This window comes from Sus scrofa, chromosome 13 (assembly GCF_054392235.1).
Source record: "Sus scrofa isolate SSC_HxYL_T2T_F1_AM1 chromosome 13, Sscrofa_HxYL_maternal_Yorkshire_Landrace_v2.0, whole genome shotgun sequence".
Classification (NCBI taxonomy): Eukaryota; Metazoa; Chordata; class Mammalia; order Artiodactyla; family Suidae; genus Sus; species Sus scrofa.
In genome coordinates, this window is record NC_139395.1 from 82,997,257 (window position 1) to 83,010,592 (window position 13,336).

The following is a 13,336-nucleotide window of genomic DNA, read 5'->3' on the forward strand; positions in this document are numbered from 1 at the left end:
GGTAAAGCTGTTTGTGTCAGTGTGTGTGTGAATGTGTCTGTGAGTGTGACTGCCTTTGCGAGTGGTTGAGACTGTGGCTCTCCTTTAGATGCCCCCTCTGCTGTGCTTCCTGACACCTCCCCTGTGACTGTTTCCTCCAGGACAGCTGGACTTGCTTCAGTAACTCAGAAGTCCTACCAGTTTTACTGAATTTGGAGCCTAATAAGCATAGCACCCTTGCTTCCAGAGCAACTGACTCCTTGTCTGGTTCATCAGTCTTCTCAGCTAAAACCCACACAGTAGTGCCAATGAGGCAGGGCTAACCTGCTCTGATGAATGGAGTTCCCCAAGCTCCAGGCATCCTGAAGATTGAGGTGGGCTCCAAGGGATGTCACTCGGGCTCCTTCATGACACACTGGTACTCAGAAGTGTGATCTCCCAAACCGCAAATGCTGTGATGACCCATACTGCATCTGCACTGATACTAACCTTTTAAGTAATTTCCTACACATGACACCTATCCTACTAACAACCTGAGAAAGTGACACCCACACTAATGCCACTGTCTTGCTAACTCCGCATAAGCATTAGGTGCTAAGAGGTCAGAGAGTGAATTTCTCTGGTGTCAGGGTCTCCATTCTAACTCAGCCTATGCTTCCAGGATTCAAGGACCTAGAACTGCACCTTCATCTTACACTTTAAAAAAATATGAAGTAGAGGAGTTCCCGCAGTGGCTCAGCAGAAACAAATCTGACTAGCATCCATTAGGACGTAGGTTCGATCTCTCGCTTTGTTCAGTGGGTTAAGGATTCAGCGTTGCTGTGAACTGTGGTGTAGGTCTCAGACATGGCTCGGATCTGATGTTGCTGTGGCTGTGGTGTAGGCCAGTAGCTACAGCTCCGATTTGACCCCTAGCCTGGGAACTTCCATATGCCATGGGTGCAGCCCTAAAAAGAGAAAAAAGAAAAAAAAGAAATAGAACCTCCCACTGACACAGGGGTAGGGGGGCGGTGCAGGGAGGCAGCCCTCCTCCTGCCACAATGCACATAACTAAGAAACAAACTAGCAACAAACAAAAGGCAGGCAGGCAAACTGAATACCTGTGCTCAAGGGAATTGATTTTTATGGGTCTTCTCTTTCCAGCCAAGAGTCTACCACTTGTAGTCACCTCTCTCCCCCAGTTCCAAATATGTTTTAATAGAACACATTCATTTCATCAAGAACCATTTATTGAACATTTAATATGAGCATAAACGTTGTGGTGGACTCACAGAAATATTTAGTCATATTTCCATAGTGCTTACTAAGTTCCAGACAATTCTAAGCACTCAACATATATCAATTCATTTATTCCTGACAACAACCCTACATCATAGATACTATTATTTTATAAATGAGGAAATGCAGGCGAATCAAGAATCAGTAACTTGCCCAACTGGTATGTGGTGAAGCTGGGATTTGAACCCAAGCAGCAGAGCCCCCAGGCCTTACCTACTTTGCTATATTACTTTTATTTAATCTGGAAGTGGCAACAAGATATAATTTTACTGTACATAATGTATTAACAAAATTAGAGATGCACACAAAAATTCTTCATATCCATCCCCACCTCCTTCCTTGGCCTTCTCCCTGTCCCTCAGCCCCAGGGAAAGGAGGGGTAGGAGAAGCTTAGGGTACTTGTTACCAGCGTTGACCCCTTGTCCTAGAACCATGAGTAACGTACACAATGTATCTTATTCTGATCGACTTTAATTCTGGTTCTTAAAAAATTACTCAGTCTTCCACATGTGATGTCAGACCAAAAACCACAAGTGGCTTATTTAGAAAATGACTCAGCCTGGAACTGCTGGGGTGACCAAAGGGGGAGGCATTTACCATCGGTTATGCAGCTTCCTAGTCCAAAGGACACATGGATTCTAGCCAACCCTTAATAATAGGGTGGGGCCAGAGGTGAGAGAGTTCCATTCAGAAACAGGGCTCTTAGTACATAAAAAGATGGCCCCAGAGACTGGGAAATTTTCTACTCCCAATAATGAATATTTGATGAATATCATGAGAAAAAATTATCTAAAGCTGGAATCTCCAAAGGTTGGTGACAGTCCTCTACAGAACTTGAAACGTTTGGTCTGTCAGCCCATTCTCACCACTTTGCAGCCATCTCTGCAGCTGATGGGGATTCCCTGCCCACATCCTCACCTCAGATTAATGGAGATAGAGCACCTCATCCCTGCCCTCATGGAAGCCCCATCTCCTTAGGTCTAGGTGAATTCACTCTGCTCATCATTTATTTGTTAACAACTCCTTTTTGTGCACTTACAAAGCTCAATAAAATTTGTGGGACGAATATAGAAATGAGTTAAGCGAGCATTCTGCCTTCACGAAGTTTAGGATCCTTGGAGTTCCCATTGTGGTGAAGTGGAAACGAATCTGACTAGGAACCATGAGGTCGAGAGTTCGATCCCTGGCCTCGCTATGTGGATTAAGGATCTTTAGTTGCCGTGAGATGTGGTGTACGTCGCAGACTCGGCTTGGATCCTGCGCTGCTGTGGCTGTGGAGTAGGCCGGCAGCTGTAGCTCCTTTTAGACCCCTAGGCTGGGATCCTTGATGTGCTGCTGGTACGGCCCTAAAACACAGACAAACAAAACAAACAAAAAACAAAGTTTACGATCCAGTGGGGAGGTAGCATATAAACAAATGTAAAAAAAGAATGTGGCAAGTGCTATAAGGCAAATGCAGCCAAAATGTTACTTTGGAAAAATATTAAGCTTGATTAGATATTGATGGGGATATGAGAGACAGAACGCTTACGTTGCAAGTGGGAACATATGTTGGTACGGGCACTTCGGGGAACAATTTGGCAATATCTACTACACAAACCCTATGACTCAGCAATTCCATTTCTAGACATTCGTTCTAGAGAATCTCTTGCACATGTACTCAAGGAGGCAAGTAAATGAATAATGGTTTCAGCACTGTTGGTGAAAGACAGAAACAACCATCTCTCATGGAGGAATTAAAACATAAATTGGTGTATTCATACATTGGAATACTCTGTAGGAGTTAAAGAAATAAGCAAAAACATTTGAGGAATTTGGATAACATGTGGAAGGAAAATGGAAAAGATGAGCTGAGCAAGTGTAAAATGGACACCAACCGTACATGTGGTTGGGGTAGAGCACCCTTCTAGCTGGGTGTTCAGGAGACAGCACCCTGGTGGGGAGCTGTGAGCAGCCCACAGGACCGGGAAGCCTGCCGGCTGCTGGCAATGAGCTGAGCACACAGAATTCAGTCACTGAATTTTTCAACTGGAAGTTTCACCTAGTTCTCTTCTCTCCTTTTATGGATGAGAAAACAGATCCAGGTAACTTTAGGAGCTTGAGGTCAGGACGGAAGTTAGTAATAGAAGCAAATGAGGCTGTGTCCCAAGTGTCAGGTCACTATCCTCGATGAGATAAATGAATGGCTTTGGGACTCACAGAGCATCTCCCAGAGGCAGGGAAGAAGTGCAAGAGAGAGTCTTGGGCAGCAGAAGGTGCCTGGATTCTAAAATCAAACCTGAGTACACTTCCTTGCTTGGCTAATTATTAGCTAATTGTCTTTGATCATTAGTTGCTTTGCTTTTCTGTATCTCGGTTTTCTCATCCATGAGAACAACACTGTCTTTCTGAGGAGGTTTAGAGTTCAAGGAGCTAATTCATTTAAAGTCTGTTTCTAGCAGTGGTTGGCATGGGACAAGATCACAAGATATCCCCCTGTCTGATAAAGACAACACCAGTGTAAGCTCCAACCACCCTTGGCCAGGATGCCCCCAAGAGTAGCCACATGAATGCCAATCATGCCTTTCTTCAGCTCCTGTAACCAGGGGGCCTCATGGGCAATTTCACCCCTTCTGATGCCTTTTCCTAAGCTGAGGCTCTTTCAGGTTGAGTTGGTTAAACTGAGTTGAGGGTAGACACCTGGTGAAGCAAATGCTGCTGCCTAACAAACCCACCAGCAGTGAACACACACACTCACCCCCAAAACCACTGCAGCTATAGAAATGACAACACAAACCCCATATGATGTTAATGAACTGATTTTTAAACACTCATACCATATGATCATTCCTACAGTGGTGTGGTTTCCTTCAACCAATTCATTTGGGAGGCTAAGCTTTTCTTCCAACTAGCCTGCTGCTTACTAAGCTCAGAAAATAATTGCCCTCAGATCTGTAGCCCTGAAATTTGATTGTCTATAACTCTTGGAGAATCAAGAATTCTTTACCTTGGGAATCTAGAAATTGCCATGCAAACTATTCTTCTGTGCATTGTGCATTTTGGCAGGTCCTCAACACACACACAAAAAGATTAAGAATCATTGCTTTAGAGAGTAAATTTAGATTTAAAAAAACTTAAATTTCTTTTGGAGTCAGCTCTAATGATTAACCTAGATAACACGTAAGATTTGAAACACAATGTGACTATAAATTGAGATAACTTTGTGTGGCTTATACACTGGTTCTGAAGGAAATTACTTCCAGAAAAGGAGTCTCCTATGTTTTGAATACTTTAAAATAAACGTCAAGCCCCATCAAGATTATTGATTTTGAGAGAAAAGATACATTGCAACATCCAAATTCTGCTGTTTGTTTAAAAATAATCTTGGAGTTCCCGTTGTGGCGCAGCGGTTAACGGTTAACGAATCCGACTAGGAACCATGAGGCTGCAGGTTCGGTCCCTGGTCTCGCTCATTGGGTTAAGGATCTGGCGTTGCCATGAGCTGTGGTGTAGGTTGCAGATGCGGCTCATATCCCGCGTTGCTGTGGCTCTGGTGTAGGCTGGTGGCTACAGCTCCGAACCTACAGCCTGGGAACCTCCATATGCCACGGAAGCGGCCCTAGAAAAGGCAAAAAGACTAAATAAATAAATAAAAATAATCTTATTTCTAATTCTCAAATCACAGACTACATTCAGAATAATGTTTTCCTCCTCAAATAATCATAATCATCATCCCTTTTATTTGTGTAGTATTTTACAGTTTGTACAGCACCTTGCAATTTAAAGGCACTACACAGTTTATAAAGCACTAATTCATCTTTCAATGTGTTAGATTCTCACAGTAGCCCCATGAGCCTGTTCCTCATTATAGACAACTTCTGAGTGTCTAAGCTTTGGGCTTACACCTGAATGGTGTTCTTCTTCCTACAAATCTCTTTGGACTTCAAAGCCTGTGATGGTAAACATGTGGGAAACTCATGCAATTATTCATCCCCTCTGACACACCCTCCTCTTTTTCAAAACCCTCTCGCTGTCTGAGAACTGACTTTTCCATCTTGGATATTGATATAGTTATCCACACACACACACATTTGTGCTTGCCCACTGGTCTATTTTTCAGGAATCTTTTCTTCCCTTGTTTCATGGTGGGTTCGCCTCAGCATGTCACCTTTATCAGGGAAATAACAAGAGAGAGAGAAGGGAGGGAGGAACACCAGAGAGCTATTTCTGGACCCCACCCCAAATGTAAATGAATGCTCCCCAGGGAACACCACCTCTCTGGGAGTTTTCATCCACCTCCATATCTACATACATCTCTTTTGATAAGAATTTCCACCCTTCAGCTAACTTTTCTAGGCAGCTTACAGCAGAAAGCCACAAGCATCCCTGTGGATCAGGTTAAGTGACAGCCTAACAAGCCCTAGTGGCTCTAGATCCGGTTCTTAGGGAAGGGAGATTAGCTCTATCAGATTACTGATGGGACAATCAGGTTTGGACTTCTTGGATCCCTTTTGGAGCTCACCAGTAGACAGAGGACTGTAGGACCGGGTCCAAAGGAGCCCCATGGGCAGCTCAGACAAGCTGACCATCAACACTTTGAAGACCCTCACACCATCCCTGAGGCCCGAGTGGGTTGGCAAGTGAACGGGAATGATATTTGGGCTGCTCATTTGTCTTTGGGGTTTCACTGGCCTAATACAACATGATGCTTGGGATTTCAAGATGCTTTTACTTTGAATATTTAATGCCAAACAGTGCATTTCTCCATATATTTCAATATAATATTAGGAAGAGGTCAGTAGATTATTTCTTCTGAAAGATTGTTCCTTTATTCTGGTCCCATTGCTAGTATTCTAGATTAGGGCTTTTATTCACACCATATTGTAATAGCTCCCTAGTTGGGCTTCCTAGCTTCAATCCCTTGCCTATTTCTGTAAGGTACACTTTTAAAAATTTTTCTAATCATCAAAATCATCAACATCTCTAATCATCAAAATCCCATCAAAATTTGAGCTCTACTCTCCAGGCTTAGAGACTAACATTCAAATTCCGTATACCAAACTCCTTGGTACAGGAGGTACAAGCCTCACTTTACCAAGGAAGTGGTATGTCTAGTGGTTAGGTGTTTGGGCGTTGGGCTCAGACAAACCTGGTTCTACTGCTTATTAGCTGTAGACCTTGGGCAAATGACTAAATTTCTCTAAACCTCAGTTTCCTTACAAGCAACAATTGTAGTTGAAATACTTCATATATTTGTTACAAGAAGTAAATGGTTAGATGCATGTAAAGTGCTGTGTGCAAGTACCTCACACATATAAGGAAGATCCTAGTAAATTTTGTCATCCTCGTTGCTGTTCAATCTTATCTTTCCATATTTAAAATGGATGTGAAACTCATTGCCCTTGTGTGTTTTCTTGCTTTACACATATGCTCACTTTATCATTTTTGGCTGTCCTCAACCCCTTAAAAATTCCTTTTCTTAAACTCATTACCCATTCAAATTATGTATATCCTTCAAGGCCCAGCTGAAATCTCATCTACTCCATGAAGCACTTTTTTGCCTGTCTCAGTAGTATCCCACGATCATTCTCTTTCCTCTAAACTCTTACCATACACTTATTGATTGCCTCTACTACTTGTTTAGATTTTTTTGCAAGTTCACACAATTTTATTAAAATGTGTACATCTATTTTGTCTCTTTGTCCTATTTATAATCTTGAGCGCTTTTTGATGATTTTTATATTGAATCATTTTCTTGAGCTTTTTTTTCCCCTACCGACATTTATGTTTTAGGCTATTCTGAACCCCACATTTTCCCCAGCATTTTATTATGAAAAACCTTATTATAAAAACCTTATTATGAAACACAAAGAAAATTGAAGTCACTGAGCAGTTAACATCCTTATACTCACTGCCTGTATTCTACAATTAACATTGTATTATGCTTGCTTTATCCATCCATATCTATCCATCCCCTGTGCATGCAACAATCTGTCTTATGTTTTTAACACATTTCACAGTAAGCAGCAAACATCGGTGCATTTCACAGATCATGATATAAATTAGTTCCATCTGGTAAGGACTTTGAGGATGATTTAATTTATCTCCTGATTTTATAGATGAAAAGACAAAAGCCCTAAGCTATTAAGCAATTAGTCTAACCTAGGTCCATTGATCAACAAACATATACTGATCATCCACTGTGTTCCTAGTATTCCGCTAGGTCCTGGGAATACAGTAATGAATAAGACAGATAAAAGCTCTGCCATCATAGAGCTTAGAGTTTAATGGGGAAGGTAGATGTTGAACAGATTGTTACAAATGGTTGACTAATAAAGTACATGGGGATCCAACTAAGTGGTGGGTTAGAAAAAGGATTCTAAGAGTCATTTCTTACTGTTCAGATCTTCAGAGCCTTGCTGTTGCTGATTTCCAAAGGCTTTCATGTATAATAATACTCTTTTTCTTCTACATTGAATAAGTGACTATAGTGTAATATTATTATTACTATTATTATTATTTTGTCTTTTTGTCTTTTCAGGGCCACATCCATGGCATATGGAGGTTCCCAGGCTAGGGGTCTAATTGGAGCTGTAGCCTCCAACCTACACCAGAGTCCCAGCAATGCCAGGTCTGAGCCACGTCTGTGACCCACACCACAGCTCACGGCAACGCCAGATCCTTAACCCACTGAGCGAGGCCAGGGATCAAACCCGTAACCTCATGGTTCCTAGTCAGATTCATTTCCACTGCACCGTGAGGGGAATTCCCTGTAATAATATTATTATTATAAAAATAAGAGATACCTCTTAAATTCCTCCAGAAGAGACCAAATGCTGTAGGCAGTTGAAGGTGAAACCTCTGTGGAAGAAAAGACTCTCGGGTCTGTGCAGATGGCAGCCAGAGCACACTGGTTAAAGCCACGAAGTAGAAACATTGGCCTCTCAGGAGCTACAGCAGAGAGACTCAGGTCAGACTACAGGAAACATATGAAATGAGGACCTGGGGCCCTAAACTTTCAGGAAGTCCCATGTAGGGTGGGATCAAAGAATTACAGATAAAAGGATTTCAGAATGCCCTTTTGAGCTGGACATGGTACTTATTTCTAGAGTTGTAACTTCCTAGTAGGCTGAGTAAGATTATATTGTACTTATTATCAAAATGAAGAAGTAGAAGCTGCTCAAATCAAGACCTACCTGGGATTCACAGGTCAGGAGTCTTTAATGAACAGTCAGTGCGCCGGGGAAGATAGGGAAGGGAAGTCGAGCCCAGGGAAGGCAGGCAGGAGCTCCACGGAGCTACCTTGGAAAATGGGATTGGGCTCTTTTGTGTATCTTTATTTGTTATCATTGCTTTAAGCCTCAGGGCTGCTGGCTCTTGGAAATATCATTTTAATTAAAACATTCACTCTAAGTGACAGGATCAGTCTAATGAAAGATTGCAAAGCCTAAGAGTAGAGAATATTAAAAATGTGTTTCATATTGCTGCCTTGTCAGTAATGCCCTCTTGGCTCTCTCTCTTCTGTTATGAAGTCCAAGACTTCAATAGATGAGATCTTCCAGGATCACAGAATACATGTGTTTTTCCTTCCTAGAAAAGGGAGTGTCTAAAAACTGATAAACATTTAGAGGTGGCATTGTGGGAAAGAGGGATTCCTCATGCCAGGTTCCAAGTCCAAATGAACCAAGGAAAAGTACTGTGTGACAAGTAGTCATGGGTAAGCAGAAATGGGAAGCTTGACTTCCTACCAGTGGTCGTCCAGATCCTCTTGGTGTAACCATGGGAAGGCTAAGGCAGAGCACCCACTTCCACCCCTGAGTTAGGTGTTACGGTCTTACAACAAACCTTCAAAGCCGAGGCCTGTGAGAGAGAAGGATACAACTCTATACAAAAGGAAGTGATTCATTTAAAAATACATATTAAAGTTAGCATAGGATTCCACACTCTACTGTGAGGATGGGTGTGACTCTGGAACCCAAACTGGGAAAAAACAAACCAACCAAAGTTGGATTTTGGTAGATGTGTGTCACCCCACAAATAAAATGCCAGCAGGGTGCCAGCGGGGAGCGGGTATATCAGAGAGCAGTGTTTCTGAGAAAACACTTGGTGAACTCTCAGAACATGGAACTCAGGCAACAAACACAACACAAAACCTAGCAATCAATCACTTTACTTCTTCTTTTCTTTTCTTTTTAGGGCTGCACCCACGGCATATGGAAGTTCCCAGGCTAGGGGTGTAATCAGAGCTGTAGCCACTAGCCTACACCACCACCACAGCAACAAGAGATCCGAGCCAAGTCTGCAACCTACACCACAGTGCACAGCAACACAGGATCTTTAACCCACTGAGTGAGGCCAGAGATCAAACCCATGTCCTCATAGGTACTATTCGGGTTCGTTTCTGCTGAGTGACAATGGGAGCTCCATTTTGCTGCTTCTGAACTATGCTGACAGTGGCAGCATTGTTCCCAATACAGGTTGGTTATTTAATGGAAGCAGCGCAATGCTGGCATAGGTCGTTTCAGGGTGTCATTGTATGAACAGGAGTCACGTGGGGACTGGCTGCAATTCCTATTGCTGGAGATAAACCATGTGGGCGATTTCTGTCCCAACAGTACATAGCATCAACTGCCTTTAGTGAGATGAAGTGACACTGGATGGTGATCCTGAAAACAGGCGGCTCTGGTTGGTAACAGTCAGATTTGTTTTCAGTTTCCTGCACTTTTGCTACTTCCACTTTATTCTAAACTCACCTCCTTGGGAGTTCTTATTCTGGCGCAGCGGAAATGAATCCTACTAGTATCCATGAGGGTGCAGGTTTGATTCCTGGCTTCACTCGGTGGGTCGGGGATCCAGCATTACGTGAGCTGGGGTGTAGGTTGCAGACATGGCTCAGATCCTGCATTGCTGTGGCTGTGGCATAGACCAGCGACTACAGCTCCAATTTGACCTCTAGCCTGGGGACTTCCATATGCCTCAGGTGTGGCCCTAAAACTAAAAAATAAGCAAATAAATAAACAGACAAACAAACTCACCTCCTTCAAGAAGTTTTCTATCTGCCAGCAGTCAGTCTAAATGTGAGGCTTGGAAAGAGGACATTTGCTTGCTCTTTGAGAACTGTAAGATCTTTCAGAGAGAAACATCCACTTAAAAAAAAAAATTTAAGATCTAATTTACATGTACATATAGAAGAATTGAATCTTAGAATTGAAAAGCATTTCAGAGGGCATCTATCCCAAACTCACCTATCACAAACCTGGCATGGAGCAGTGCATGAGGCTTGCGAAGTGCAAACAGATGAAGATAGAGACAGAGATGGAGAGATAGAACAGAGATATCCCACCCCCGAGGCTAGCATCTTACATAATGCCAAACACCAAACATACTCCAAATAAAGTCAGAGTGAAGACAAGGGTGACCACAATCAGCATTACTACTTAACCTGCTATTTGAGGTGTTAGTCACTGCTGTTAAATCAGAGAAATCAATTAGAGGCATAACAGCTGGAAAAGAGGCATAAAATTATCTCTTTGGGGGATTGTAGAAAACTACAAATATTTAGAGAGCTTAACTAAGAAGCTGGAAATTAGGTGTTCCCCCCCCCTTATTTAGCATACCAGATTTCTGTTTACTGGGTTTTTTTGTTTGTTTGCTTGTTTGCTGCAACCACAGCATATAGAAGTTCCTGAGCCAGGGATTGAACCCACACCACAGCAGAACCAAGCCATTCAGTGACATTGCTGGATTCTTAACCCGCTGCACCATAAGAGAACTCTTATTTTTTTATTTGTATACCAGTGTCACACCATTTTAATAACTATAACTTTACAATGTGTTTTGATGGCGTTAGGAAAATCATAGCCTTTTCTTCCTATTCAAGTCATCTCAATTATTGTCTCTTGCATTTTTTTCCCGTTCAATGTGAAACTTAGGACCAAATTATCAAGTTCCATTAAAAAGCTTTTTGATGTCATGATTGGGAAGGCATTGAATTTTCATATTTATTTGCTGGGAGAATTGACATCTCTGTGATATAAGACTTTCCACTGTGTAGTGTACACTGTCTCTCTAAAGCTAGGCCTTCTCTGACCACCCTATTTTAACTTGCATCCTTTTACCTCCTTAAATGGGTTTATTCTTAGATATTTTATCGTAAATCTCTGGAGGTCTGTTTCTGAACTCTGTTGTGTTTCATTGGTCTATCCTTTTTTTTTTTTTTTTTTTTTTTTTTGTCTTTTGTCTTTTGTTGTTGTTGTTGTTGCTATTTCTTGGGCCGTTCCCGAGGCATATGGAAGTTCCCAGGCTAGGGGTCGAATCGGAGCTGTAGCCACCGGCCTACGCCAGAGCCACAGCAACGCGGGATCCGAGCCACGTCTGCAACCTACAACCACAGCTCACGGCAACGCCGGATCGTTAACCCACTGAGGAAGGGCAGGGACCGAACCCGCAACCTCATGGTTCCTAGTCGGATTCGTTAACCACTGCGCCACGACGGGAACTCCTGGTCTATCCTTTTTTAAATACCACATTGTCTGAATTACTGTAGCTTTATAGTAAGCTTTGTTCTCAAGGAGCTTTGCCCTCCCTCCCATGTTAGTCTTCATCAGAATTATCTTTACTATTCTTCCGCTTGTCAATTTCCACCAAGCCTTCTGAAATTTTTATTAGAATTGTATCAGTTGCAGAAAAATTGACATGTTTACAACATTGAGCCCACCAGTCCATGGATGCGGTATATCCTTCTATTTATTTAGATCTTTAATCCCTCTAAGTAATGTTTTATATGTTTCTGTGTAGAGTCTTCCACATGTTTTGTTAGTTTTCCTTCCTGGATATTTGATTTTTTCATATTATAAGTAAACACGTTTATTTTTAAATGTATGTCATATTTACAAATTTAGATTACATTTATAAATACATATTAAAATAATCATTTAAAATTTTGTGTTGTCTAATTTTTCATTTATACTGTATGAATATACAACTGATATTTTTGTATTGTACGTTGACATAATTTCTAATAATGTAATGGTTTTTCTGTAGATCATTTTGGATTCTACATGTGCAATCAGGTCATCTGTGGATGATGATAGTCATTTCTTTTATTCCAATCATTATATCTTTTTTCTTTCCGGCTTTATTATATAGCTAGGACTTTCAGTATAGTGTTTGCTAACATGTGATAGCCGACATTCTTGTCTTGTTCCTGATTTTAAGTAGAGAGCTTTCAATATTTCTTTTTTTTTCTTTTTTTCTTTTTTTTTTTTTGCCATTTCTTGGGCCACTCCCACGGCATATGGAGGTTCCCAGGCTAGGAGTCCAATCGGAGCTGTAGCCGCCAGCCTACGCCAGAGCCACAGCAATGCAGGATTTGAGCCACGTATGCAACCTACACCATAGCTCACGGTAACGCCAGATCCTTAACCCACTGAGCAAGGGCAGGGATTGAACCCGAAACCTCATGGTTCCTAGTCGGATTCATTAACCACTGCGCCATGACGGGAACTCCAAGCTTTCAATATTTCTCCATTAAATATATTTGCCATATCTAGTCCTATTGTTTGATTGGTTAGCTAATTTTTATCATATTCTATATCTGATTAACAAGGTTCCCTTGTATGCCTACTTTGCTGAGTTTCCTTCTTTTTAACCAAGAGTAGATGTTTTATTTTATTTATTTATTTGTCTTTTTAGGGCAGCTTTTAGGCCTCCAAAGCATGTGGAGGTTCCCAGGCTAGGAGATGAATCAGAGCTGTAGCTGCTGGCCTACACAACAGCCATAGAAATGCCAGATCCAAGCCATGTCTGTTACCTACACCACAGCTCACAGCAACACCAGATTCTTAACCCACTGGGCGAGGCCAGGGATTGAACCTGCATCTTCACAGATGCTAGTCAGATTTGTCTCTGCTGAGCCACAATGGGAACTCCCAGATGTTGAATTTTATCAAATGCTTTTCTCCATCTATTAAGATGAGCCTATGAATTTTCTTCCTTAGTCTGTTCTGTGAATTACGTTATTTGACTGTAAAATTTTCAATCAACCTTGCATTCCTGGAATAAAGCAGACTCAGTCAAAATGTATTATTGTTTCTATATC

The 13,336-nt window shown here is 41.8% G+C and overlaps 1 long non-coding RNA gene across 2 annotated transcripts in view; it reads right to left on the reverse strand.

Moving 5' to 3' along the window:
- Positions 1-1,190: 1,190 nt before the first annotated feature.
- The window catches only part of LOC106505676 (uncharacterized), a 37,261-nt gene continuing 25,115 nt past the window's right edge, over positions 1,191-13,336 (reverse strand). For both annotated transcript variants that reach the window (XR_002337654.2, XR_014823842.1), the window contains 4 exons: positions 10,272-10,362; positions 8,985-9,096; positions 8,043-8,187; positions 1,191-2,603 (listed from right to left, as the gene is read on the reverse strand). This is a non-coding gene — a long non-coding RNA (uncharacterized LOC106505676). The remainder of the gene's footprint in view (positions 2,604-8,042; positions 8,188-8,984; positions 9,097-10,271; positions 10,363-13,336) is intronic.